General features: G+C 38.7%; 1 protein-coding gene across 1 annotated transcript in view; it reads right to left on the reverse strand.

Annotated features, from left to right (window-relative positions):
• The window catches only part of MTMR1 (myotubularin related protein 1), a 57,141-nt gene extending 51,786 nt beyond the window's left edge, over positions 1–5,355 (reverse strand). Inside the window, exon 1 of the mRNA XM_023525125.1 lies at positions 5,351–5,355. The gene's annotated coding sequence lies outside the window, so the exon portion shown is untranslated. The remainder of the gene's footprint in view (positions 1–5,350) is intronic.
• Positions 5,356–5,986: the final 631 nt, after the last annotated feature.

The raw sequence follows: 5,986 nt of genomic DNA on the forward strand, positions 1-5,986 counted from the left end.
CTCAAGGGTACTCGAATGAGGTTTTTTCTTCTGATTAATAAATACGAACTACACGGACTCATTCCACAAATACCTGACAAGTACGAGGCACTGTGCTGGGCAGAGACCATGCTCATCTGAATGAAGCGAAGTCCACACCCTCAAGGAGCACCCTTTGCGTACGCATCTGTCCCCTCTAAGTCTTTGTAAAGGCATTTGAGAATCCTGTCGTGACTGAGGCTCATTAACTCATCAATAACCCCTCTGTGGGAAAACCGAGAAGTACAGGTGAACAAATTGCTGGTTGACAAAATGTTGGATAAACCAATTTTTGCAAATAATGTCATAATGGAATCTACCAAACTTGGACAGGAGGGCACTACTATAGTGGTAAAAGCATTTGCTTATCGTCTAGAAATCTAGGATGAAATGGCTTCTAAATACACGATCTGTAGCTACAAACAGATGAACACGTAGAACTTGCCACCTGCTCAGCTTCAGCTTCAGAAGGGTAGCCATTGTGTTCTTCCTGAATCTCCTGCACAGCACCAGGTGCATGGACAAGAAAAGGCAAAGAGGAGAAAGAGAAACACGTGCAAACAGACAGGTGAAAGGACAGAAGTTCTTTTTTAAAGAGACAGTAAGCATGTAAAAGTCGACACACCTTTCACGGCTTTGCAAATCACAACATTTCACCTCTTGGAGGTAAGAAAACAAAGTGTAGGTCATCTATAGCATCCTCAGCCTAAAATGGAATATCTATTCTGTGTTTGTGTTGGGGTAGAAAAATGAAAAGCAAAAACATCATGGATTTCAAAGAATGCACTGTCTTTTTAAAATCAAGCAATGCATACCATAGCAGGTAGCAAAGAAACAAAATAACAGACATATGATATGCTCATAGAAAATAAAGCACACCACGGTAACCAGGTAAAGGGCAAAAATCAAGCCAAAATACAAAGGCAGTCCACAGACATGTATTTTAAACACAGTAAGTATCCGTATGCTCTCAAGAATTAGTCAGCGGTCAACTCCACTGTCATTACCAAAATTTCCACAAACGTGCACATGCACATATCTCATGCTGGAGATAAACATATACGTATACATATACATATAATCTGGTACCTATTGCTAATTGCTAAGTAAATATTGTGAATCATGAATCAGTACCATATTAAATATTTCTTTTTTCTTTTTTTTTTTAGGCAAGGCAACTCTTGGTTGACCTCACAGATTGCAAGGACCTTGTCAGTTTATAATCCCTTATTTTTTTTATTTTTTACGCCTACAGCACCTGGTCTTCCTAGATGGTCTCCCATCCAAGTACTAACCAGGCCCGACCCTGCTTAGCTTCCGAGATCAGATGGGATCGGGCTTAATATTTCTAATTACAGTATCAATGTGCTTCAAAGAAACAGCTAAAAGGTCACATATCTTTAATTTTTTCCATTTCCTTTAAAGGTATACTGTTCTTAATTTAATTTCTTCATGGAATCAGTTTTTGAACCTTTAAAAAATGGACTTTTAGTTCAGCAGATGCTTTAAGGAATATGAACACTGAAGTTGACAAAATTATAACCCCTTTTAAAAGCTGCATCAAGTCTCTAAGGCTGAAAATATTAAAATTTAGCAAAGATAACATATTTTCCTTCATGAAACTATGGTTCCAAAAACTATATTTCTTTGAAAGGCAACCAGTGAAAAAGTAGCAAAGTTTTAAATGAATTTACTATTCTCCACCTTTCATTTTTGTCAATAAAGTAAAATAGCTACTTAATACATTTTTATTCTTTATTATCAGATTGAATTTAGTACATAGTTGGTACTGCTACCCTTCGAAGCAGGGTAATTTTTAAAGTGCAGCCAGTTTTTTGAAATTTCCGTTTTTTTAAATGCAAAGAAAATGGAATCATTCTTTGATAAAAATTTTAAAAACAAATGAATGACTAAACAACAAAAAAAAAACCACACACAGCATTTCAAAGTCCATGCAAGTGTAAAGCCAAACACTAATATTTAACAATGTGAATCAAAGAAAATGATTCTCACGAGGGAAAGAAAACATGGTGAAAACAAATTTAAACAAAGATAAACCAACTAGAATCCTAAGAATTTGAGTTAACCTGCTTATTTTTGTACGACTTCACTGGCTTCAACAAGATTCAAATTTTTAAACTGAAGTCACTAAATTATTCTGTCAAAATCCACTGTTTTCATTTAATGGAAATAGGTTAATTTTCAACATCTGATACTCAGGCTTAAATACATGCACATTACCAATCTTTGTCTTGCTTTATGAATATTCTGAAATAAAGGGAAGGAAAATCATGAGAAAAATATAAGCTATAAACCCACTAGATGTAATAGCTACATCTGTGGTTTAAGAACTCCAAAATGGACCGATTTTGCTAAACTTATCTTCAGGATTAGAACTTCTGCTTTTTGGATTCAGCATGCAGACATGAAGGTGACTTAAGATCTTACTTAGATAGGATGGATGACAACTGACCGCTTTGTTGTTGCTGTCATTGCTAAATTCTTTAGCATGAATTACATGATAAACAAGGTTAAGAGGGGACTCTGTAGGCCTAGCCTTGTGAGCCCCTGCCACAAAGATCCATTTGGTCAGAATTCATGAAACACAACGAAAGTCAGTATTACACACTGGTAACAATTTTAGCATCCTGCCCTCACACACACTGGCTTTTATTGTACATATAAACATTGTAACAAATAAAGCGTTTCTAGTGAACATTTAAAGCTATGACACAGCAGAGCAAATTGATCTGGGTGACTCATAAAAACCAGTGAGAAGGTAAAGAACACTAAATAGACTAAGTGTTTGATAAAGCACAGAGACACACAAGTAGGAGGCCCATCTGCTAAAAGCCGAATATCCTTACCCTTATATCAGGCCTCCTGAAAACCTGTTAGTTAAAATACAGAACATCATCATCACAAATGTGTTACTACTGACCCGCGTAAGATGCCATTAAGCTCACCAGCCCATTCCCTAAGAAACATCATAATCCTCTACATAAAATCAACCAGATCAATCCTAACACATTTGCCCTGTAAGTTTAATTCGATAGCAAATCAATCCTAACACATTTGTCCTATAATTTTCAGGCAAGTCTATGGTTTAGAGAAACTTATCGCCCTTAGGCTAAGACAAATGACATTATTTTAAACACAAACCCCTTCTGTCAAGTGCTATTACAAATCACTGTGAACAGGCAGTGTTTGAAAAGTTCATCTGTGTGTCTGTTTGGAATACTGAAATGCATTTTCCCCAGAGAAACAATGATATAAAAGGGCAGTTCTGCTCCCAAATCAGCCCACAGAAACAAAACAAAAAACCAAAAAACCACAAAAGCTCCCACATTTGACCCAGAGCACACAGCTCAGCTATAGCATTAACGGTATCATAAAAACTAGCTAACCACAAATCTTAACCTAGTTTCTGTAGAAATTATATTTCCAACTTGCACTCCAGAATTAGACTCCCCAGTGAGGCCACCCCACCGAGAGAAGGGTGCCTATCCTGCTCCCCAGCCCCCACCCAGCTCCCTCTTCCCACCTAGCAGCTCCAGGTAAGAAGAGGTAGATGGCTGGTCTGGGATGGCAGGGGAGGGGAAGGGAGGCTCCAACTGCTGCCTCTGCAAAGGGAAGGCCAAGGTTTATTGAACGGGGACAATAATTTCAGTGACATTCTTCCAGCGCCGCCGGGAGCCTGCGAATGCTACTTGAAATGCAGCGTATGCATTTAGGAGGCCTGGGTCAGAGGAAACAGCCCAGAGAACTGATGGAACTTTTGAAAAGCAAATAGTGGTAATGGTCTGAGTAAGACCTGAATCGTCTGTTTCCCATTCCAGAGTCTGAAATCTAATCATCTAATCATTGGATGTTCTATGGAAAACATATCATTAAAAAAAAAAAAAAACACTAGAGGTTCTTATTAGCTGTATAGGTTTTACTCAGGATGGATAAGATCACATGACTAGGAAAATACAGACTTTATCGCTGTATCATCGTTAAAATACTCTTTGAAATAAAAAAGATTTTCTGAATTACGTGATGCTGTAGCTCAAAGAGAATTAAAGCCCATAATTTCCTAAACATAGACTATTTAGACTAATAAGCTTAAACCTGGCTTTTTTTTGGGGGGGGGCGGGGTGAAGGATATGTTTGTCATCTTAATTGTGGTGACAGTTTCGCAAGTGTACTTATCAAAACTTATTAAATTGTCTACTTTAAATATGTGAAGTTTGTTAATGATATCTCAATAAAGCTGGTATAGAACACATGCTTATATGAGTTTTAAAAACTCAAAATGGGACATAGACAGCAATAAAAATGCAAAATAGAAAACCTCTGCTCCCCGAGCTCCATTCCTCAGTGCTAACCATGTTTAATGAGACCTATTTTTAATTCTGAGGCTCGCCTCCACAACCATATATACAATATGGTTCCACCTTGACTTCTTGATTTGTCAACTTTAAGGAGTAGCTAGTGACCTTCCATTTTAAAAGATGAGAAAGTAAGCTTTCTCAAGCTATCTCCCTCTTCCTAATCTCTGCAGATTGAAATTTTAATTTTTAGTTCTTTTGTCTCCTTCGGCAGCAGCTGCATCATAAAAAAAAAATACTCGTGAAATGATTTTTTAGGCACCAGACATTCTTCTAAGCACTTCGTGTGTTTTAACTCTTTTTCTTCTCAGAATAACCTTGTAAATAAGATAAAAACTATTATTGGCCCCATTTTTGATGAGAAAACCAAGGCGCAGTTAAGTAATCTGGTCAAGTTCGAGGTGACTGAGCAAGTATTTAAACCCAGGTAGTCTGTTGCACTGCTTCAGCTTGGTGTCGCTATAATTAACACATTTAAACTACAGTCTTCAAACGTACAGACAATCTCTTTTAGGGATGGCGAAGAAATCAACACCACTGACCCCTTCCCCCAAAACCCCTGTCTACCTCCAAACCTCTGCTCTAGCAAACGATTATTTTCATGTTTGTTCTGTAACTACAATTATTTGACGCTTTGTCTAAAAAGTGATAGTAACGATTGAAAACGAAAAAGCAGACAATGTGCTTTTTACAGTTATATAATTCTTTATTGTAATGAACTCCTTAGTATTCCTGGTATAAGACCAGGAAGGTCAGTGGAGGCTCCCTTGAAGGTCTCTAAGTTGATACCCGAGTGTTTCTCCCTGGTTTAGTTGATACCACTCCTGAAACAAGCTATTTCAGACACACACAGAGGTTCTTTTTTTTTTATCCTAGAATCAGATTCTGATCAAAGCTGGAGAAGAGAGCAGTTGTTTTAAGTCGGGAGGCCTGAAGCCAGCAAGCTCTCCCCAGCCAACCCAGGGCCTTGGTCTCTACACGTACTCAAGGAGAGGAGTCTACTGAGTGAGTACAAGGTCCTGACCAGTTCTAAAACCATAAGAGTCATTTATCTAAGCCTCATGGGAAGACTTCACAAAACATCCTCCCACCTCACGCTTCGGGAGGCAAATCGGCCTAGTGGTTAAAAGCATGAGCTTGGGAGTCGAATCCCACCTCCACCATTTATGCCCCACCAGACCCTTGACGGCCACACCAGCCAGCAGAGTCTTAGTCTCCTCTTCTCTAAATCAGTGATGCTGAGCACATCTCCCTCGCAGGTGGTTGGGTTAAATCGGGTACCATAACTGAATCTGGGTGGGTAAGTACTCAGGACGCGGGACTTGTTAGCATCGGTACTCTTTACGTGACCTTTCTGAGTTGATGGGTTGCGGCCCCCCCGATTTACACAACCCTCTTCACGTGCCTCACATCCCCTCTCTCAACTCCTACACATGCCAGGAATCTAGAAGGTACAAAAAAGTTAATAATGATCTTAATCTATTTAACGAAGCAGGTAGACTGCCCGAAAGGTGACTACAAATTTACCTACTTCTAAATGGCTTTCACTAAATCAAGAAAAAGCACTGTGAAATGACCCCCATTCCTGACACAGA

The sequence above is a fragment of the Pteropus vampyrus genome, unplaced genomic scaffold (assembly GCF_000151845.1).
Source record: "Pteropus vampyrus isolate Shadow unplaced genomic scaffold, Pvam_2.0 Scaffold529, whole genome shotgun sequence".
NCBI lineage: Eukaryota > Metazoa > Chordata > Mammalia > Chiroptera > Pteropodidae > Pteropus > Pteropus vampyrus.